Source organism: Balaenoptera musculus, chromosome 17 (assembly GCF_009873245.2).
Source record: "Balaenoptera musculus isolate JJ_BM4_2016_0621 chromosome 17, mBalMus1.pri.v3, whole genome shotgun sequence".
Lineage (NCBI taxonomy): Eukaryota > Metazoa > Chordata > Mammalia > Artiodactyla > Balaenopteridae > Balaenoptera > Balaenoptera musculus.
In genome coordinates, this window is record NC_045801.1 from 73,499,771 (window position 1) to 73,524,241 (window position 24,471).

The 24,471-nt window shown below is 37.6% G+C and overlaps 1 protein-coding gene across 2 annotated transcripts in view; it reads left to right on the forward strand.

The window, feature by feature from the left end:
• Positions 1–15,532, forward strand: part of CA8 (carbonic anhydrase 8) — a 230,125-nt gene extending 214,593 nt beyond the window's left edge. The window contains exon 13 of one of the 2 annotated variants that reach the window (XM_036830406.1): positions 12,883–15,532. The gene's annotated coding sequence lies outside the window, so the exon portion shown is untranslated. The remainder of the gene's footprint in view (positions 1–12,882) is intronic. The other variant, XM_036830405.1, reaches the window with a different exon arrangement.
• The last annotated feature ends 8,939 nt before the right edge of the window (positions 15,533–24,471 follow it).

Sequence of the window (24,471 nt, forward strand, 5' to 3'; positions counted from 1 at the left end):
TGGTTTTGTACTTGTTTAAAGAGTTAGCACATAAGTCACCCAGGTGCAGGGCTAGTTCAGATTTCTAGGAGCCAATTTACCCACTGAACTTTCTTTACGATGCAGGAGAACCAAATCTTAACAACAAACCAAAATAAGACCAAGCTTTATGTCCAGTTTCCTTGCTGCCCTTGGCATGATAATATTGGTACTACCCTTCCAGTGAAATGATTATTTGCCTGTTTGTTTCATTAAGTATTAACCAATTTTTAGAAAGCATTCTGACTGTTCAAAGATTTGCCTGCTTCCCCTGTGACTCAAATACTGTTAAACTGCACACATGTTTACAGTAACTATAGTTAATTATAATTATTTTCTGTAAAAACCAATGCCACAGAGCTCTTTAAATAACCTCCCTGTAAACAGGTAAATAAATATCCTACATTTCTTGGCAACATTATTTCCAATTACATTAACAATTTATCTATTTGTGAGATCTGTTATTTACATAAAACCCTGTTTCTTGAGTTGATTTAGCTTTAGAACAAAACAATGTGATTATAAACAACATATTTTTTTAGCCATAGAATTAATATAATTATGAATAAAAAATGTTTTCTCCAGAAAAAAAAGTAACCTCCCTTCCCCCCCTTAAAAGGGGAAAATATGTGTGCTCCAAATAGATGAGGAAAAAAAAAAAAAAAAAAGGAAGAAGAAAAAAGAGGGTTATTAAACAAGTATCTCTGATCCCTGTGTCAAACTTACCCTCATATTTGGGCAAAGACCCGTTCTGGGTCTTTGAAGTCACATTCAGACTGTACTGAACTCTTCCCCATGTATACTTTTGCAATTAATAATGTTGTCTTCTTAGCTTTAATAAATGCTATAGCTAGCATCAATTTCATAGCAGCTTTCTTTTATAACCTAACAGAGTTGGAGGTTAGAAAAGACTAAGCCATTATGGAAAAGGAGGGGATTTGTGGGAAAGGGATAATGTCAACTCTGAATGACCAAGTAGGTAAAAGCTATTATCCTTTCAGGATAAATGGAAAGCTCAGAGCCATATTTTCAGTCAATAGAACTTGGACTGACTTCACTCCAATAATTTAATATGATGCACAGCATTAGGGTGAGAAATGAAAGCTCGATGGTAGAGCTATTTTCTATTTACTGTATCCTATAGAATTGCCCGAAAATGAATGGATTTCCTAAAGGATCTCAATATGATTTCAGGAAAAGGCCAAAATACCAAGGGTGGTCAACCCATCTATTATGTTTTGATTCTGTGATACAAAAATTGTTCTTAACCCAAGAATGAAAAGTATCAAAGCTGTATAGACATTTCTTCAAGATTAGTAAAGAAGGAAAATAATCCCTGCTTCCGTATCTGTCCTTTTTTTCTTTTTTCAGTATTAGAAATGTTAATTTATTGTGGGTAAAAATTGCTGAATGATTTATTCCCCTCCCCACCCATGAATTTAAACAAAATTGTGTTTGGGAGGAAGGAAAGAGAACATCTTGCAGTCATGGGTCAGCTTTTATGTTGAACATTAATATATTATGATACCCTAAATATAGTAGATTTCATGATTTTAAACTTCATATATTTTCCGTAAGAAAATCACCGAGACCAGGTTATCTCCTCTAAACATGTTGTATTATGTCTTTTTCCTCATGGATGCTCATTTTTGGTAATTTCCTCAAGCCAGTTTTTAAATTCTATTTTTCCAGTTTGAGACTTATTAAGAAAACATTGTTCACAGAGAAGCATTCATTTCAGTTTCTTCCTCATTTACTGTCTGTCCTTTCCAGTTCCTCTTTTCCATGATGAAGTTCACAGACACTTAGGAAAGCGGGTTCATCGTAGAGCCAGGGAACCGTGAAAGCCCAGCACACAAAGGGACCTTCCTGGAGGCCACTTGCTGTTGGAGTCCCCATGGCTCAGCCTGTGGCGCTTCCTCTCTTTGTAGGTGGATCATCTACACCCACAGCCTCTGTCACCACCAAATGCCGATGACCCTCTCATTTATCTGCCGACCCCAGGTCTCTCTGTTAAGTTCTAGAATTGGATGCCCAACCGTTTGCCTCACTTTTCTTTTGGATGCATCAAAGGCATCTCACACTCAATATATAAAAGATTGAATATATGATCGTCCTTTGCAGACTTGGCTTTCTTCCAGTTTTCTTAGGAATTCAAGTCATACTTGACACTTCTCACCTCACCTCACCTCACATTTCCAATTTATCGTCCAGTTCACAGATTCGCCTTCGGATAGCTCCCAAATCCATCTCTGTGATCATCACAGCCCATAAAGTTAGCACCAGCTCTCACCTGGGCTGTTGCAGGAACACCCCCCTCTCTTCTACATAGGATTGTTGAAGAAACATTTGTAAAAATAAAAGACATGGGTGACAGAGAGCCCTCAAACTTGCGCGTCAACTCTGATTGACCGACATGAGCTGTCGTGAGTGTTGAGAAGGATTCTGCATCCACGGCTGAGCGCAGTGCGAAAGGGTGACAGGACTCACTGGCGACATCTGTCGCTGGGGGCTGGTGGCGGTATTGTAGTTTGTTATTCCCATCCGCAGTGGAAGGTTGGGTGATTGGCATCTGACTTAAATGTCTCAGCTGTGAAGGTGCAGAGTCTTGAATGGGTTTTGGAAAATTGACCTGTGTTACATCTACTGATATGTAGCTGGATGTTAGCAGTTATGGAGGAAATACAGAAACATGGTGAAAAGACTGAAGTCCCCTGATCAACCTTCTTTTTAATATTTTCCTTTTCTTTTGTATTAGTTACTAAGCATAACTAAACATAGCAAATAGCTTACATATAGCAAAACCTAGGAGATCTGAAATCTCAGCATAGAAGTGAAATGGCATGAGGGTGATGGAAGGATCATGGCGTGAGAGTGGAGGAACTTACCTGCTCCAGGCCCTTTGTTAGGGATGGAAGCCATCTCCTGAAGAAGGGAAAAGGGTTTGTTAAAGAAGAAACCAGTTAAGGGAAAAGTAGGTACTGACATGCCACCCACAAGGGTGAGAAACAATGTATTTTAAAGTATTCAAAAAAAAAAAAGCCATACCAAAAAATTGTCAATTTAACTATATAGGTCTTAGAGATATTTATATGTTAGTACAAATAGATTTGCCTTATTCTTTTGACTACTTCATTTTTTAAAAATTGAAGTATAGTTGATTTACAATGTTGTGTTAGTTTCAGGTGTACAGCAAAGTGATTCAGTTATATGTATATCTGTTCTTTTTCAGATTCTTTTCACTTATAGGTTATTACAAAACTTTGAGGATAGTTCCCTGTGCTATACAGTAGGTCCTGTTGGTTATGTATTTTATATATAATAGTGTGTATATCTTAATCCCAAACTTCTAATTTATTCCCCCGCCTTTCCCCTTTGGTAACCATAAATTTGTTTTCTATGTCTGTGGGTCTACTTCTGTTTTGTAAATAAGTTCATTTGTATCATTTTTTAAGATTCTACATATAAGTGATATCATATATTTGTCTTTCTCTTTCTGACTTACTTTACTTAGTATGATAATCTCTAGGTCCATCCATATTGCTGCAAATGGCATTATTTCCTTTCTTTTTATGGCTGAGTAATATTCCATTGTATACATAGACCACATCTTCTTTATGCATTCCTCTGTTGATGGACATTTAGGTTGCTTCCATGTCTTGGCTATTGTAAAGAGTGCTGCAGTGAACATTGGGGTGCATGTATCTTTTCGAATTATAGTTTTCTCTGGATATATGCCCAGGAGTGGGATCCCTGTATCATATGGTAACTCTATTTTTATTCTTTTAAGGAACCTCCATACTGTTGTCTGTAGTGGCTGTACCAATTTACATTCCCACCAACAGCGTAGGAAGGTTCCTTTTTCTCCACACCCTTTCCAGCATTTGTTATTTGTAGACTTTTTGATGATGGCCATTCTGACTGGTGTGATACTTCAGTTTTAATTAAACAAACATGCCAGTGAAAACTTGTTTTGGTAGCATACAAAGCTAAAATAGTCTAGACAATGCCCAATATCTTGGACAGAATCTGAAATATTTATTGGATAATATGGAGGTTTCTCCAATCAAGAAATTTGCCACTATGTAACACCATTCTCACAGTAAATTAATTGTTAAAACCATAAAACCACATTGGTTTTGGATGGGTCTGTTTTCTATCACAGTGCTTCTTTAAATGCCTGCAAAATTTCTGAATTCTTATACTTTTAGTGGTTAGAAACTCATAAAGGTCTTTAGGGCTTGTCTGCAGAAAATATTCTCAAACACATCTTAGAAGCATGGAGTCGAACTGGATCTCAAAAAGTTATTTAATCGAGTCTTCTGCCTGAAAAGGTCTTCAGCTAAATTATTATTTAAAAAAAATTTTTTTTTTAATCAGTCATCAATTTCAGCTAAATTATTATAGATGATTGGTCCCCACATCTAGAAACAAACAAGCAAACAAACCTTCATTGTATGAGATACCTACTTCAGAGGTTCTTCTAATCCTGCATAATGCAAAAGGGGAAAAAAAAAAAAAAAAAAGAACCTCATGAAATACTCTCCCAGTAAAGTATGAACTGAATTGGAACACCATTTTGATAGTAATATTTTTTATGGTTTGCCATAAATGAATATTTTTGATGAATGTAACCAGTTATATTCCAAGTATTCTAAGATTTATGTTTTTCTTGTGTTGCAGCATGTGAGAGTTCCTATAACCTTTACAGTGCAGAGAAACTCATGTAATTTTTCATAAATATGAGTGTTCATTCGATTTTAGTATGGGTACAATCAGTGGTTCTCTAATGGTACCATTTCTTTCAAGAATGATTATATTTATTGGGTCCCAGCAATTAAATCACTATAATGAGAAATAAAAGATTGTAAATAAGAATAACAATGTTATTAATCATCTAAATTAGTCACTTACGGCACATTCCTGGACCTGAAATATTTCCATAGGAAATAATGCTAAAATCCACATTTACTTATAATTAGACATAATACAAACCTTCTCTCATTATAATAGTTGCCCAAATCCCACTTCAACTTAATTTCATTGACTTTGATTTCTGGACTGAAAGCATTAAGCTTGAACCTAGTGAGAAATGTATAATATGTGCATTCAATTAAGAAGTAATTAGATATTCAATCACCCTTACAGCACACTAGGGATTAGGGAAGGAGGAAGAAAAATGTGACGCGCTGTAGTGTGTAACACAGTTTTGTTAATTAGTGTAGTGCTAATTGAGATTGAGAAAGTGTCAGAACAGTATAACATAGGTTTGCTTGTGAAGAACTTTAAAAGCTAAGTTTAGTGTTTTATGATACTTTGATGCAGAGTTGTATAGAATATACCAAACAATCTGATGTGTCCTTGAGATTCAGTTAATGTTTACCCATTCATTCTAAGTGACGCATACTAGTGAGTGATGAAGGGGAAAGAACAGCTGCTTTTTTATGTTTCTGACCCTCTGCTATATTTTATCTCATTTAATCCTCACAACGATCTTGTGAGGCATGTGCTTTTATTTCCATTTTAGAGATGGAGACCCTGAGGCTGAGAGGGGTTGAGTAACTTGCTCAGGGTCACAGCCAGTACAGGGCAAAGCCAGGGTTCACACCCAGGTAGGTTTCACTGCAAACCCTGAGCTCTTTTCACTACGCCTTTCAAATAACAAAGGGCAGATAATTATGAAGTCCTTGTATATCTTTGCCTCCTTATCTCTTTAGATAAGTTCCTGGGAATGAGATTTCTAGGGAAAAAGGACACCCCTGTTTTCATTTTTGGTATCACATTGCTAATAGTCTCCCTAAGGGTTAACGCTAATTTATACTTGCACCATGGATTGAAGGTGTTTTTGCCCTTTTTAAAATCAATCACTCTGTATACTTTCCACCTCTTTCTCATCTCCTTTTTACTCCTCACTTTCTTGAAATGTGTTCATCTCCGTTGACCTATTGAAATTTCTGTGGCAAGAGTAACCCCTTTGATTTCTCTAAATATGACACATATTCATGGCAGAAAATTCAAACAGTACAGAACAAAATGAAGCAACAAGGATCTCTCAGACACTTCTCTCAGCGACAGTCACCATGAACACTGGGGTGAACGTGGAGGTCCCCCCATCCTCAGTGGGGGATGGCTTAGGTTCCATTCTGACTCCAGGGGTAGTTAGTTGCATGACCTTGACAAAGTTCCTAATATCTCTAAGTCTCTTTTTTCATCACTTAAAAGAAGGCCATAGTAGTACCTACCTCATAGGGTGGTTGTGAAGATACAGTGAAGTAATGCAATTAAAGTGCTTACCATGTTTTTGGTCCACAGTGTTAAGTATTTAATTAATGTTACCTTTATCATTATTTTTGTTCTTTTGATCTCTCTTTTTGCATATCTCTCATAAGCGCATCTAGACATATAATGTTCCTCATGGGATTATATTATGCAGGATATTTTTCTATCTGCTTGTTTGATATATCTTTTCATGTCATTCAATAGATACATGTGTACATTTTAATGATTGTACATAAGTTGCCTTTAATTATGTACTAAAATTTATCAAGTGTTCCTCTATTATTGTACATTTTAGGTCATTTTCAGTACTTTGCTATAATCAACAGTACTGTGGTTAACATATGCATTTATTTCCTTAAAAACTTCTTAGTAGTGAGATTACTGGGTCAGAGCGTTTTAATTGTAATACTGTATATGTGCAAATTGCTCTAAGAGTTGTATCCCTTTATGTTTCCACTGACCATGTGTCCAACTACACATTTTTCTTCACCTTCACTGACATTGAGTATTTTCAAATTTCTTATTCTTGCCAATCTGATTAAAAATGATTCTGTTACATTATATTAAGTCTTTCTTTGAATACTTGGTTTTATCCTTGAATTTCCTGTTCTGTTCCATTAATCTGTCTGTTCATGAGCAGCAACCATTGTGTTTGTGACATTGGTGTATATTTCAGTGTTTGGTAGGACAAGATCCCTTACTAATCTCTTCTGCAGAGTTTTCTTATTTCCATGTGTTTAATTCTTCCAGATAAGCGATAGGATCATTTTACCAGAAGGATTGAAATAAAGAATAAAAGAGAGGGTGAGAAAAAGAGAATGAAAGAAAGAGAAAAAGGAAGAAAAAGAATCTTGCTAGAATTTTTGATTTGGATTGCATTGAATACATAGAGTAATTTAAGGAGAATTGATATCTTTATAATGTTGAATCTTTCTATCAAGGAACAATGCATAGGTCTATGCTTATTAAAGTTTTTTTTAATGTTCTTTAGATGTTGTATAGTTCTCTCCTCTGGCTGAATTTGCTATAAGATGTGCATTTGGACTCTGGAGTCAGCCTCGGGTGTGGCTTGATTGGGAATATAGCACTTTCACCTCCTGCTCCATGGTTTGGGCAAATTATTGATATTCTTTCAGCCTCAGTTTCCTCATCTGTGAAATAGGGATACTAAGAGTCATACCTCCTAGTATACCTCCACCTAGAGGTGTTGTGAGGATTAAACAAAATATGGTAAAATGCATAGCATGGTGCTTCGCAGGGGGCTAGCATTCAATAAATGTGAGCTATTACTGTTATTATTGTTTTTGTATTCATTATCAATTTTGATTAGTGTCATTTTCACTACATTTTTATATTGGTTAATATTTATTCACTGAAAAAATAATTGCTTGGATTTGTCCTTGGCTTTCTTATTAACCTTTCATATAGTTTCCAATGACATTTTAGTTGATTGTTTGTATTTTCTAAATAGACCCTGGTCACATCTGTAAATAATGACAATTTCATCTTCTCCTTTCTAATTTTACTAGTTCTTATTTTATTGCACCCTCTAGAACTCCCAGAATAATGTTAAATAATTAACAGTGATATCTGGTGTTTTCCCTTTCTTATTTCGGATATGCCTGGATTTTGATTTCCAAATCCTGTGTTATCTTTCCCACCCTGTGTCCTTTCAGTCTTCAAAAGCAGTTGACACTCTTGACCTTCTCCTTTCTCTTTCTCCTTTTTCTGTTTATTTTCCTTCCTCCTGACCTGATACTGGTATTAGTGGGTGTGTTGAAAAAGAAGGTGCCTATCTTGCCCTTGCTTGTAATGGAAGGACATTTATTTTTAACCTTCTGTTCAGTGTATGGCAGTATTCTAGGGACTGTGTGCAAATATACACATTATCAGCATAGACTCCCCTGAGGAGGTTATAGCCTGGTGTTGGGAGCGAATCAGGTAACCCAGCTAACTCCAAATCCAAGCAGCATGAGAAAAAACTGCCCCGAGAGCATTCGGAAAGAGTTCTTACGTCTAGCATCTCGCTATTTCTTAAAAGACTCTTCTTTTGGAGATTTTACACTGAATTATCTTACTTAAAGAGGGACGTGGCAGTGGGTTATCAATTAGCTGAGCCAAAGTCACTGGAACTGAGGTCAGCCCTGTGACCTGCAGCAGCCTTTGTGAAGGACACGTGGGCACATGTGCTTTTTAAATTTTTGATAGCTTTGTAGGAAGTTCTCCAATGGTGATTTGATTTGCGCTCATCCCCGGGGGTCTCTTCACAGAAGATCATTTAAGGTTCAGAAATAGTCACATGAAAGATGGCATCTGTTATAATTATATTGAAATAGCTTTTGATTTAGAAGACTTTTTAGGATTATGGCCTTACTTCAAGGTCTCATTATGAACAATGATCACTGGATGATAGAACATTTCCTTTTATAGTTAAGCTTTCTTATTATTTATATATAGATAAATGGGTATTTGGGTGGAGGTCCCAAAGGGGAGAAGGTCAGCCTGATTACCTTTGTGTATTCCGAGTGTCATTTCTTTATCCAAATAATAGGAAATCTGGAGAGAGAGCAGAGAAATTTTAGGAGAGGACCAGCAACAAAATCATTCAAAACACTTTTTCAGAACTCAGGGACATAAATTTACAAATTGAAAAGACCCACTGAATTTCCAGGGCAGTAGATCAAAATGCACCCACACCAAGGCACTATCATCGTGAAATTTCTGAACATGGAGGGAGAAGTTACAGGGAGGAAAAAACAAGTCAGACTCAAAGAACCTGGAGTTTAAATATCAGACTTCTCAACAGCAATACTGGAAGCTAAAAGCCAGGGAAGAATGACCTTCAGAATTCTGAGAGAAAGTTGCAGCCCACCTACAGTTCCTCACCCAGACTTTCAATAGTCATGTTCAGATATCAAGGTCATTAAAAATTTATTTCCCAGGAAGCTACTGGAAGATGTGCTTCACCAAAATGGCATAAACCAAGAAAACAGATGTGGGATCCAGGAAACAGGAGAGCCGACAAAGGAGAAAGGCAAAGGAGATTCCCAGAATGATGGTGAAGTGAGGTAGCTAGCATAGAGGGTGTGAGTCCAGATGTGAGCAGTTGAGAAGGTTCTAGAAGAGCTTCCTCCAGGAAGACGAAGTTGATAGACTGCATAATGTGTCTTAACTTCTTGAGAGGAGAGTCAGACAACTGTAGGTAGTTTTGGATTGAGGATGTAGGTGGAAAAAACTCAAGATAGTTATTCACTCCAGAGAAAACCAGTTGTGCAAGAAAGGAAAATTAATGATATATTAATACATGTAGTTCAGTTCTGAATAATATTTACATCATCACAATGATAGAAATCAAATATTGATCCAAATTATTATATAACTGTATTGGGAGGGTGGAGTGAAGGGAAGGGTTTACAGTGTGTGAGTGGTGTGTGTGTGTGTGTGTGTGTGTGTGTGTAGAGAGGTAGGGGCTGATAGGAGGAAAGAGGGTCAAATGACATTCTCCATAGGGAAAGTTGACAGACAATGCTAAAACAGAAAACTGAAAAGGAGTAGTAATACAATCATACCGATTAGCTCTACAGTATTAATAAAATAATCAGCTCAAAGAGTTGAGGAGGAGCAAAGTGGTGGCATATGGGACGGGAAGCGGATAGTTTTTGTAACACACCCTTTAGAACTACTTAACTTTTTCAACTATGTGCATGTGTAATACTGATACAAATAAAAACATTAATAAAAATGTTAAAAATTTAACTTTTTATACAAGTAAAAATGTTAAATAAAAATGTTAAATAAATGACAGGAGCAATTGCTACTGTCATTTTGTTATACTTTTTAATGTATGTATGCACACATGTGTGGGCACACACGCACATACACAGACATACATATGTGCATTTTCTTGGAGTGTTTGCTTTGAACCAGATGTTGTGTTGGGCCTTGGGAACACAGTGCAGATGAGATCAAGTATGATTCCATCCCATGAAAAATTTCTCTGAAATGCTGAAAAGTAAATGTCAAACACGTGCTATAGAAAATAATAGGCCATACCGTAGTTCAGTTTTCAGTTAGTGAGATGTCTGTAAAATCAATGAAATAGTCACCAGTCACTCAGTTATGTGCCCGGGAGGCACTGTTGTCACATTATATCTGTTGTCATATTCCATTCTCACACAAACCCTACAAAGTAGGCATTGCCATCTGGGGCTCAGAAGGGGCAAATAGATTGCCTAAAATGTTCCAGCCAGTTGGTGGCAGAGCTGGGATTTGAACTTGAGTCTTTCTGATTCCACATCCACACCCCAGAGTGTGATCAGTTGAACTCAGGGACATAAATTTTTTTTGTAATTTTTCCAGCTAATCTGGTATCATGCAGTGAACGAGATCAAGCATCCATCTCTGGGGGGTGGGTAGCTAATAGATCATCCTCAGAGTGCCTTGGCTTTGGGAGGTGACATTTTCTTTGTTTGAACAATGTAAAGGTGAAAAATTCAATAAGCATAGGGCATTATCTTTAGTTTCCCTGTGAGGGAGATTTTAACAGAGTGAGCATCTAAATTCACCAGCAGAGTCCACACTCAGTTGAATTAGAATTCATTCTACATTTATTGAGAATCCTGTAAATCAAGCCATTAGAGCTTTAAAATGAACAAGACACCTGAGAGCTTGTGCACCTGTTGCACTGTGGTTGTATGTTCAATGTTAAAATGCTTTGGGTAAAACCTGACCTCGTGTCATTAGAGTGACTGCATATTTACTTACCTATCTTTTGTCTAATTGATGTTTTAGACCATGGTAGCTTAATTTTTAGAGTAGTTGGATATATTATTAAAGCGTAATTGAATTACTTTCATAAACTTGGAATTTCTGCCTCTAGACCAACCTTTCCCAAATGTGTTCTGCAGAGCATTGGTCCATCAAGATGTTTGTTAAATCAAGAGGTGACTGTCCCATACATTTGGAGAATCCTGAATATAATATTTTTCTTTTGCAGATTTACAGTGCACATTAGCATGTTAGAGACTGACATGGTTTTGTATGAAAGAATCATATTTTACTCTATGTAATCAGAGTTTCCACAGTATTTTTTGAATACAGATTCATTTTTTCCACCCAACTACTAGAGTTATGTGGAACACATTTTAGGAAATGGGGGACTCCAGTTATTTTCCTTTTGCAAAATTTCATCCATTGCTGACCTTTAGGCTCCTTTTAAAAAGCTCTAAAATGCTGAGGCTTTACAATTTGGATCATCAGTCAGTTTTATGTCAGTCACTTTGATTTATAAATGTGTTGGGTTATAGTTGTCAAATGCATACACAAACAATGTCCTACTTTACCTTTGAAATCACTTCTATGAGGCATAATCTTAAAGATTTGGTCATGACTCACTATCTTATTTGAAATTTTAGTTTGGAAATATATACCCCAGCATTACTAATGTTTTCTAATAAATTGTTCCAGAAATTATATGTATTTATGTGAACATATGCATACATGTGTGGACATGTATATGTACATATGTACAAGCATATCCACCCACATACCATGTATGAACAATTTTAAAGTATTCCATTGTATCATAATTTATTTTTTATTTTTTTCACATCTTTATTGGAGTATAAATGCTTTACAATGTTGTGTTCATTTCTACTGTACAACAGAATCAGCTATATGTACACATATATCCCTGCATCCCCTCCCTTTTGAGCCTCCCTCCCACCCTCCCTATCCCATCCCTCTAGGTTGTCACAAAGCACCGAGCTGATCTCCCTGTGCTATGTATCATAATTTATTAAGGAAGGAAATTATTTAGCTTTTTCTAGTTTTTTTTGCTTCAGTGAATATGCTTATACATAAAATCTTTGTATGATTAGGTGGTTATATCTCTATGATAAGTTCCAAGAAGTAGAATTCTGGGTGAAAAGTATATGCGCTCTAAATTTTAATAGATATTTGTTGTCCAAAAGATTGGACTTGTTTATTTTTAGCAACTGTATTAAAGTGTGTTCCCCCAGTCCCATCTCTGGCAACACGAGTAGATGTATTGAACTGAAATCTTAGCTGATGTTGTTTTCTAAATGGGAAGACTATTAGTTCTCTCAAAATGTATGTTTCATGTGTTGTTCTATATTTATTATTTCCTGATTTATTTAATAGAAATGTCACATTATTTGGGGACTAGGAAGCAGTGGTCTTTGTGCTCAAACAGTTACCATCTGCAGTTATTACACAGGAAATTAATGACAGTAACTAAAAGCTTTATTTTTATTTATTATTATGCATGACGTGTAAATTTTTTGTTTAGAAAACAGTTCAAGCGTTCGTTTATTTATTTTGGTTGAAAATACATGTCTCTATGAAATTTTGCATTAATAGATTCTGCCAGAGAAATAAAATTATGCTAGACTTTGTGGAAAAATTGCAGAGATGACAAACATGAGCACGAAGATATTTTTGAAATTTCCACATTTTCTTATGAAACTTCTCGTTTTTGCTGTCTCGTTGGACTGTAGAAAGACTTTCCAGTCTGCCTTGGAGGAGTGTCAGTAACATAATCGATTCCTTCTTTTTGCCTTAAAGGAGGAAGACAATGGTCCTATAGTGCCCTTGGGTGAGAAACGGAAACTTTGAGCTGCAGCTTCGGTTTATCCTCAAAGCCTGCGTTGTTTGTCTTCATCTAATCGAGCTTTGATGGACATCTGTGACAGTTGCCTGTACACTTGCTCTAATGAAATATTAGAAATAGCTGTAAATTCAAAAGAAACCCCATATTATGTATCTGTATCACTGCTGCTAGTATTCATATTTTGCACATACTGTTTATTGCTTATGTGTAGAAGAAATGAAACTAGTTTTCAGAGTTATTAATATGAATATATATCATGTATTAATACTGAGACAGGAAAAATACATTTCCAGTGTTCGCAGTCCTTCATTTCCTGTCTCCAACAGAAAATCCACTCATTCAGAAAATAATGTAATTCTTGATAATAAAATGAGAGTTTTGATCAAGAACAGCATACAGCTCCAAAATGGAATGTGAAGGATTAGTAAAAAACATATCTCATGTTACTTTGCAACCCTCATACCACAGTTAATGTCAGGGTGATTTGTTATAAAACATGATTTGGGAGTTAATGTAAGAACATAATACTCACTTTATATATTACTTTCTTAGTTAAAGGATTTAATTGAATATACGAATCTCATCATACTTATTTGACATATTAGAAGCTGAGGTTTCTAGGAATTTGAGAAAGGTATAAGAAATAAATAGGCTAAAGAGAAAGTGGATACTTTATTTTATAGCTTTATTTTCCATGATAGAAACATAAATTTAATAGTATCTTATAATAATTTAGTGTTGTACATTTTGTAGGACTTTAAAATATTTTATTGAGATCTTTGTTTTGAAGGTGAATCATATACTTATTTTAATTAATTTTAAGTGCTACTGGCAAATTTAAGCATATGCTTAGATGCAGTTAGATGTGATAGAATGAGATAATTTATGTAAAGCAGTAGAGTGCCTGGCACAAAGCAAGTACTTAATAAATGTTATTAGTTGTTGTTATAATTGTTGTAAAACTAATGACTTCAATAACATAGACACAATTCTGAGGGATTTTGTGATGCAGAATATCTAAGTTAGAAATAGAAAATAATACAGATGGAATAATTATGTGCTGAGAGATTTTAGATGTGTTGGATAAAGGTAATAATGAAAAGCATTAAATGCAAATAAAAAAATCATACCAAGTATCCCTGAAAACAGAAGCTAAGAAGGTTCACGGTGGAGCCTTGGGCAGGGAGAGAAGGGACCAGAGCTGCCCCAGAGAGAGGAAGCGGAGGCGGATGAAGGGTCAGCATCTAACAAAGCCCTGGACCACATGAGGGCGGTATCAGGCAGAGCCTCTGAGAGGCAAAGGCAGTCCCAGGTTTCTCCCTTCTTTAGTTTCTTGTATACAAAAATGAAGAAATGGCAAAGCATGGCTACAAAAACTTGGCATATTTAAATACATATCTTATAGACTAAAACTGATACCACGTACTTGCCAGACATTGGCTGCAGGTGTGGCCTCATTTGCAGTTAACATCAAAAGACAAAATCAAAACCCTCTCATGAGTGAGAGGCCAATAGGGCTGCTGGCACTCCTCTGGTAGACCCTGCGTTCAGGCCCTGGGGCTAAACAGTACATGGGCACCCAGTGTCACTGATCCTGATGTGGTTGGTACTGAGCAGCTGGGGACCGTTCTTGGACTTAACTTCTGATGCTTCCTGCAGTCTCCAATCACTTGTCCCTGAAAAATACAAAATAAGAGTAACAACAAAAACTAATTCAAATGACTTTCAGGGTAATAGCTTGTTGCCCATATTTCCCCTCCAAAATATCTTTTTTAATTGAAGGAATCAAATCTATTTACTGGATATTTTCTGATTCAAAAGACTGAAATGAACTACTTGCTTCAGCTTGTGGTGTTCATCGGTGAGATTGTGTGGAAACTTATATTCTTTAATGTGCGAAACCTCTTCATTCCACCATTAGGTACCTCAGACTCAGATTAGGAATGCTGGTTGTAGTGATGCTTTTGTGGGAATGAAGTTGAAAGAGTAGTTTGTCAATAACAAAAGTGTAAATGACTGGTCAGAAATCTATCTAGTTTTGATGGTGGCATGGGAAAGAAAAGTATGGGATGGACCTGGAAATTGGGGAAGAAGCCTCCCAAAGCAGAATTGTGTATGGGGTAGTTAACTAGAGAAAAGGGACACATTTCACAGATCTTGAAATTTAATTTAGGGTGGATTTTGTTTACCTGAAAAAATGGCAAACTGAGGGTTTTCTTCTCCTATGGTTTACACATATATAAGCAGCTCTTATTCAAGTTAATTAATGTAGCTGATGGTATGTAATGTAATATTGATCTCAGAAAGTTTGTCAGTTAAGGTAATTTGAGTCATTTTGTTGGTCAGTCTAGCTGAAAGACTTGCTGATTTTGTTGATCCTTGATCCTTTCAAAGACCCAACATTTGATTCTGTTGGTTTTCTCTACTGTGTTTTTATATAATCTTTATTATTTACTTCCTTCTACTTGCTTTGGGTTTATTTTGTGCTTTTTCCATTATCTTAAGGTGGAAGTTTAGGTATTGGTTTGAGATCTTTTTAATAAAGGCATTTATAGTTATAAAATTTCCTCTAAGCATTGCTTTAGCTGCATCCTATAAGTTTTGTTTGTTATGTTTTTGTTTTCTTTCATCTCATAGTATTTTCTAATTTGCCTTGTGATTTCTTCTTTGACCCAGTGGTTTTCTAGGAGTGTGTTGCTTAATTTCTACATATTTATGAATTCCCAAATTTCTGAAATTGAGTTATAATTTTCATTGTAACACACTTTGTGTGATTTGAATTCCTTTAAACTTATTGAGGCATGTTTTATGGCCTAGATATGGTTTATTCTGGAGAATGTTCCATGTGTATTTAAGAAGAATGTGTATTCTGCTGTTGTTGGTGTGATGTTCTATGTCTATTAGGTCTAGTTGATCTTCTGCATATTTCTATCTATCATTGAAAACAGGATATTGAAGTCTCCAGCGATTATTGTTGAATTACCTATTTCTTGCTTCAGTTCTGTCAGTTTTTTTTTTTTTCATGTACCTTGGGACTCTTGTTAGATATATATGTTTATCATTTTTATATCTTTCTGATGGAGTTATCCTTTTATCATTATAAAATGTCTCTCTTTATCTCCAGCAACATTTTTGTTTTATAATAGACTTTCTAAGACATTAGTATAGCACTCCAGCTTTCTTATGGCTGCTGTTGCGTGATATGTGTTTTTCCATCATTTTACTTTCAACCTATTTGATCTTTAAATCTAAAGTGTGTCTCCTGTAGACAGCTTAAAGTTGGATCTTGTTTTTCCATCTAGCCTGACAATCTCTGCCTTTTGATTGGATTGTTTAATCCATTTATATTTAATGTTGTCGATATATTTAGGTTTATGTCTGCCATTCTACTTTTTGTTTTCTACCTGTCTCGTGTCTTTTTTTGTTTGTTTCTCTGTCCCTCCTTCATTGCTCTCTTTTGCATTAAGTGACTATTTTCCAGTGTACTATTTCTTTTTTTTTCTTTTATTATTCTCCAGTGTACTATTTCCATTGCTTTAATGATTTTTTAAAACTTTCTTTGGAGTTTATTTTCTTAGTGGTTGCTCTAGGGCTTACCATATATTGATACATGTTAATTTATTAGAATCTACTTCAGATTTATGTTAACGTGATTACAGTTGGTGTTCTTTGTTCTTGTCAACTGCCTCTTGCCCTAGGCAAAATCTGTGAGTCACAGCTCAGGAGCTATGGGTAGGGACAGTGGTTTGCTTTTTGTGGAGTGACACTCCTGCTTTGCAGACAGGGTTCTGGGTAGGGGCAGAAGCCTCTGGTTTTTGTGGCTTGCCTCTCCCAGACTGAAACTTCCACCCTATGAATAAGCCAGGGTGAAGGTGATCAAGGTCCTAATATTCTCAGCCTGCTGCACCTGGTGTAGAACGTCTGTTCTGTGAGTGGGGGCTGGGTGGAAGAAGGGGGCTTATGAGCTCTTGGAATTTAGCCTCTGTAAACCTTTTATGTATCCCTTGGTTGGGATTTGAGGGAAGTGGGAGCCCCATCTTCCTGGCCTTACCCACTTAGAATGGATGGTTAATCATGCTAAACTGGAGTGAGTGTGTTTATGGCTCAAAGTCTAAATAATCTTATTGAGATTTAGGAGATTTTTCTTGAATACGTTCTTTCTCCACTTGCTGTATGTCCTTGGGAAAATTTCCAGACACTTTAAATTTCTTCTTCTTCTTTTTATTCTATCAGGTATGGTAGCTGCACTGGGAAGCAGGTCTGTGGAGCTTCTCACATGTCCATTCTGGGTGTAATGCTCTGTCATCTAAGATGGCACATTACTCAAAATGTCAGGCTATCAGATTCCTTTTGGAATTTTCACTTGAGTAAGCATATGTTTTCAAAATTGTGTGTCAAATATCATCATTGTGATTAAGGGTAGACTCATGCTTTTGGATAACTTAAAGTTTCTTAAAATGAAAATGAAGTTGGCATAACAATGATAGTAGTTAACTTTTTGAGTTAATCACTCTGAAACTTCTCCATTTTATTTTTCTATTTAATTAACTAAAAACAGTTAGTATATGCTGATTAATGATTTTCAAATCTGACCTCTACAAACTGAGCCTCAAGATGGCATATGCATGAATAGACACCCAATAAACCTCATTTTCCTTAGAATCTATTCACTTCTATTAGAATGTATTAATATAGCAAATATTGATATGATAAAAAGCAAGCTATATTTTATTTAATACAGAATATTATTTGGGTCATAGTATAGAGTATTATGTAAAAGATGAGGCCTTATACACCCATGATGTAATGCAGTTCCTAAAGATAAGCTCACAGAAACCTTTGTTCCTTTTTTTCTATGTTCCCTTCCTTTGTTTAGAGGTATTTCCTGTGCTACTTCTGTGTGAAACTCTTAACTGACACTCAGGTAGTGAGGTGGTGACACGTGACCCTTCAGACCAGTGTTTTTTTTTTTTAAGAAAGATAAAAACAACATAGAAGAAAGGCTTTTAATGGAAACTTTGTGTTGTGTCAGACTTAGATTACATTTTAATAAAGTATACTAGAAGTTTTATACTTCAGGTTGTACAGGAATCCCCACTTGGAAATGACGCTATTGAGTTTTGAGAAACTTTTCAATTTCTGAAACTTCAGTGAATCTGCATAAACGACTGACTTGTAACGCTTCTACACCTCCACCACCCAATGGGACACTGTAGTTTAGTGAGTCAATAAAATTTAAGAAATTTCTTAGAGCTGCTCCAGAGACCTAGATACGCTGGTTTTACTCCCTTTTGGGCCTGATTCATTTCCAGAATAACTCTACTGCACACTTCCTTTGATAAACTTTAATTGCTTTCAAATTACATTGGAATTTAGTCAACCTCAATAGGAATTTTCCTGTGAAATTATATTAGAATCTGGCCCAAAGGGATTTTTTTTTTAAAAAAATGCATAATAAAGTCTATACATTGCATGAAAAACATTTTATCTTTTATAACATAAAGATGCTTCTTTATGGCATGAAAGAAATCTACAATGTTCTTACAGCGCAAGACTGGGATGAAAATTGACTCCTTGAAATTTCAGTCATATTAAATAAATTTCCTAACAAATGCTGCTTTCAGCAAATCTCATTTGAATAAAATAACCTTAAAACAAAAAAAATCTTTATAATTAACATGATTTCTTTCCCCCTTTTTTTTTCTGCTCAGAAATTATCTTCAAATGACATAAGTCCAAATATTCAAGAAATATGTCTGGGGCCCTATTAAAAAATTCAGATGCACGTCTAATGAAGTCGTTTATGAGGATTTTGCCTTTACTCTTAGGCTCAGTAGTTACAGTGGTCAAGCTCAGCCTTCATACCTAACCAGAAACTTGAAGCAGTTTAGGAAGAACTGGGACCAGCTAAGGAAAACCTACAATTCCACAGATCTTTATTTTCTAAGTCCACAGAAAAGAAATGTGAATACAGTTCTTCTGGTGGGGAAATTGGTTTTCCCAGGAAGAGGAATTAATGCTTCTAGAGCACCGAGGAGGTGATTTTCTCATTTATGTAAGTGTGAGAAATGTCCTAAGTGGTACTCTGTTATGCGAGACAAGTACAGGTGAGCAGTTAACTCCAAGGAACTGTGTATCTCACAGAGGCCAGGGCCATTATTACTGCTAGTCCTTGCACAAAACTATGTATTTGAAAACATTTTATGGACATGGATTACACCTATTATTTCTCAATGAAGTTCCAACCCTTGGGCTCCAGCCTCGCGTTTCTCTGTTCTCAACACCCGACTCCCTCCCCATCGCGAAGACTAGAGGGTCCATCGTTGCTAACTTCTACATCTTTGGCAAGAGAACACATATTTTCACTACTATCCTTGGAGACCTTTTCTTATTTCTGGATTACTGATAATTGGTCTGTATTGTTTTTTATCATCTCATGCATTTGTATTAAATATATTTGAATCATCATAATCACTCTATTGTGGGAATTGGCTCAAAGGAGGCAGACAACATTTAAGCCAGAAGAAGCTTTTTTTTTTTTCTTTCTTTCTCAATCAATCACCTTTTAAAAACTGGTCACATAGGATGATGTAATTGATTTCTGGGGTTTCTTAATTCTGTCCTCTGATTTAGCTGAGGGTAGACTTTCTTTTTTTGACCAGAAAGAAAAATGTGTCAAGTATATGTGTGGTCAAACCTATGCATCTGCTGAAGAATTATTTTTATTTTGAACTGTTTTAGAATATTTCCAACTTTCCCCAACAGTATTGATTTCCACCACCACCCTGGGAAGCAGGAAGATGAGTAGCAGTAGCTCCTGCAGGTGAACTGTGGCCAGAGAACAACTCAGCCAGTGGAGACAAACAGTGCTTCCCAGGAGAATGCGGTATGTGAGAAGAGAATGTACCTGGGGTGGGTGCACACGTGAAAGAAGCTGTGAAGACATCCCAAAAGGAGCAGAGAATTTCAATGAAGCCAGACCCGCTGTAGAGTAGTAGCTGTAGCTGATACAGGTCAATACCTTGGATGATTCAAAGTGGTATTCGTAACGCTGTTCTCTGGGCAAAGTTCTGTGACTGACTGCAGGTTATGTGCTCACATCCTGTCATGCGATCAGATGGGCGGGGGTAATAGCGGTTCAAGGCACAGACAGAAACATTTAAACATTGACTTAAATGTTGGATCTGAGTCCTGCTGGAGATGTGTGACCTTGGTCCGTATACTTAACCTCATTGGCCTCAGTTTCTTTTTCTTTATTCTTACTACTTAAATCTTGGTGTACTTAATCTCATTGGGCCTCAGTTTCTTTGTCTTTATTCTTACTACTTAAATCTTGGTGTACTTAATCTCATTGGGCCTCAGTTTCTTTGTCTTTATTTAAGATTTACTACTTAAATCTTGAGATGTCTGTTTATATTATTTTAGCACTCATCGAATTATCTGGATAAGGGTTTCCTATTATTACTCTATCACTTATAGGCTCTTTGCACCACAGTGGCCAAGAGGCCCGGGCTGTTGGAGCAGGGCTGCCCAATACGGTCATCTTGCTTCTCTTTTTTCTCACTCACTTTCCCCCTTTTTCAAGGACAGTCATTCCTGTGCCCATTGGCTCCACCAAGGGCCCTCTGTACAGCCATGGGCTTCTCTCTGCAGCATATGCCTGTATTAGTACGTGCTCAGGTACCAAGAGAGGAACATCACTTTCTGAGGCAGAATCTCCCGAGATGCCTCACAGCCATTTTTTCTTCCCCTATACTAGGCCTCCAGAGTAGCTGTATTCCTTAGGAAGGATCAACCTCAAATAGGTGCCTGAATGTTAAAATACTTGAAGGAAGATGATGAAATAATTTGTGAAGGGTGAGTGAAGCCATACTCTGAAATGAGGAGCAAATATGTGATTGCCATGTGTAATTTTGCAGGCTCTGTTGATGCAGACAAATAATTGAAGAAGTTAACTTTGCCTGCCTCTTCAATAGGTAGAGACAGTCTCCCAAGGGTGCAACTTCTTAGGCTTCAGAGTGGCTGAGGGACCCCCTCTGAGAGATGCGAAGGTAGGCAACTAGACACCCATTGCTTGGGGGAAGGGCACAGAGGGACATTTTGACCTTGACAAAGGTCCTCTGGAAAAGGAGAGCTCTGGGGTGGAGGTGAAGCTGTTTGCATAAGGAGTTAGCGTCCTTCTGGGAGGGAGGGAGCTGAGGGTCTTAAGTGACTTTTAAAATTTGGGAGACCCATGGGAGTTCACTGCTTGGGAAGGGCAGCAAAGCGATGCACCACACGGGGACGGGCAGGCCGACCTGGTGCCATCTGACCAGTGCTGAGCCTAAGGGTTGTGGGTTCGTACTGGTTCCAGCATTGTGGAATCTTGTCAGCCTCACAGTTGACCCTCACAGCTTTGGATAACACTGCTGAACGTGGGTGCCCCTCAGGGCCATGGGAGCAATAACGCTGGGACCGCTGGACTGGCTTCCTTTGAAAGACAACACTGGATGCTTGGACAGCTCCGGAGAGAGAGAACCCCCCCCCAGGACGGGGCTTAGACTTCCTACTGAGAGGGACGTGTGGAGAAACAAGCCCCATCGAAAAAAAATAAGAGCTGTATGGCCATTTTTGATACCCAAGCTGGTAAGGGAAGTCATATCCATTATTTACTCACAACACACTATAAAGAACATCTGGTGGATTTGATACAAATCTATAGCTCCTCCTCACTAAGAAGCGTTATTAGCCCTTAAGCAAAGGGGAACGAATGTGGTTCTCTCTGGATCTTTTCCTCGTGTTGCAGATTGTTCTCTTCCAAGCCAACTACCTCTTTCCTCATTATTATCATTTTTCCTCAGCACTGATAATTCTTAGGTTTTTGCTTATATACATGCTCCAAGTGCAGTCTTGAAGTCCTGAGTTTTTTCCGGCAGATTCCTTCGGAAGCTTTCCTTTCCTCTGTGATGTTCTGTGAGGTGATGGCTCACCGGAGGCCACAACTCTGCCTTTGTCCCTTCAGCTGAGTCCGTGTCCTCTAGAGCAGCTTCCTTCTCTCTGGTGATAACAGCGTCCTCCACTGTGTAATGGTACATGTCACACTTGAAACTGAGCAGGACCCTGTGGGGCCTTCCCAGGTACAAAAGCCCCTCTGTGACCCCTGCTCCTTGTTTGTAGGAAGAAAGGCTTTAGTCTCCTTGGCCTTCCGAGTTCCAAAGAGCAGACTCAAGCAGTTACTAATTAGGGAAGTGAGGGGATGCAGAAACAAAGGAAGAGCAGTTAAGCAAGAAAAGTAATAATAGCTTAGATTACAGGTCAGTGATAAAACAGAGACCTAGTTCCTCCTCAAGGGATATACATAATAATATGATGCATATCTTTGAGCTGTTCTGCAGAAACTAAGATTCTCCCCCCACCCCACCCCCTTGGAGGGCAGTGATTACATGCTGGCCACAAGCACTTAGACCCCAGACTAGTTGGAACCAGAAGGTAAAGGATTAAGTTTCCTGAAACATCACCCTGTTGCCTCACCACCAACCAATCAGAAGAAAGTCCACGAGCTGCAACCCTCATCCCAAATGTTGCCTTTAAAAACCTTTCCCTGAAAGACGTCAGGGAGTTCTGAGCTGCCTGTTCTCCTTGCTTGGGGCCCTGCAGTAAATGCTGTAGTTTCCTGCGTCAGTGGATTGGCTTTGCTGTGCGGTGGGTGAGCAGACCCAAGCTCAGTCTGCTAACACACTCGTCCCCAATCCAGTTGGAAAAAGTCACTTTCTGCTTGGAATCTGAGTGGAATAACCTTCCACATTCCCTCATAACACACCAGACTTCTTATGCAGTAGTGTGAAATCTGAGTTTCAAGGGGCGTTATTTTTTAATCAGTTAACTCCCAGTTTTGTGTGTGCTAGATTATGATTAGGTTAAGAATTCCCAGCTTTTCTTATCTTGAGTAGAAAGAGAATATTTAGTTGCCAAGAGCCACTTAGATAAGAAAAAGGTGAAAACACCGTGAAGGTAAGTGGAATTGCTGGAGACTGGAGGACTTCCTGTGTTCACTAACTATCGACACTCATTGCTTCTGCTTCCTATGGAGAGTCGGCATTTGGACCTTGCCTGTGGTCTGTCTATTGCCCACGTTAAGGAGGCATCTCTGAGGGCCAGATGGGTGAGTGAAAGTAAGCTCCTCAATTTCCCATCTCCACTGATAAATCCGACTTTGTCATAATGACAGAGCATCCGAAGCAAACAAATGCAATGCGTGGACACTTCGCTTCATCCTGGTGTGTGCAAAGATGGTCATTTGATTCGTATGAATCATAAGCTGCGGAATTTGATCTAGTTCTAGTACATTAAAATCGTATAGTTTTGTCTTAACTGGCTTTTAGTCAAGACTCTAAAAAAGTCAGCAATTACTGAATTATTGAATCGCAAAGGTAGGCAATGGGCAGGGCTTTTCTCAGCAGCACACTGACTACGGAAATTAAGTGACCAGGAGGCTTGAGGACCCCTGGGACTAAAACTCCCATTCCTTACACATTGGACAAGTCCCTTCTTAGACAGGACGTCGGTTTGCGGGAGGTGATCCGTGTATAAGTGTGAGTTAATAGTAGTCCCTTTAATTCTATTCCCCACATTCCTCATTAATCCCACCCTATTGGATCACTGCTTTATTCTGTTCCTTTATAAATTTATATCACAAAACCTCGATTTATGGTATCACCATTGATAAGTTTTTTCAATATACACAGTCCATTTATTTTCACGCCCACTTAGGACCAGTGAAATCTATGTAGCAACATATTATTAATTGCCTTCCAACTTCCGTCCATCAGAAATATTTAACAAATGTCCCCACCCATTACTATAAAACTATTCCTGAAGCAAAGTGCTTTCAGAGATGCATCTAATTGATGCATTGTCTTTTTTTGGAGATGTACAGATTTCTAGAAAGCAGTCCACTGACAGGGGTCTCTAAGTGATGGGGGGGAGTGTTGTTACTCACTGAGATGCCTCCTGGGATGATGGCCTGGCTCACTTTGAAGCAGAAAATAGAATAAAATGAGGTTTATGTGCTGTTGGGGTCAGAAAAGCCCATTACGATGATTTTGCTTAATGCTTGTCATCTAGTCTGTAGTTGTCTTTAATACAATGCCTGTCCTGATGCAGATTTTTTGTTTTGGGGAGTGGGTATCCGTATCCACAAATGCAGGGGCTGCTGGACAGTAGGAAGGGTACGTGGAGGATGGCTGTGGATGGCGTGGGAAACTGGGCAAAGTCAAGGGCAGTAATTAAGCTCCTCCCTCTGACTTGCTTCTTTTCTTCCTCTTCTATTGCTGTAAATTAAACATGGTTGCTAACGTCTGACATTTCTCCCTTGACAGCGAGGGGGACAGGATACAAGTCTGTCATTTGTTTATTCAGCAGGCGCTTATTGATTTCTTCCTGTGTGTCAGTTACTGTGCTGGTGCAAACAAAACTCAATCCTTGCCCAGAACACACCTAATTATAATTCAGAGCCTCTTCTAAAAGCCATATGAGTGGCATAAATTATATGTTCAAAAAAGAAA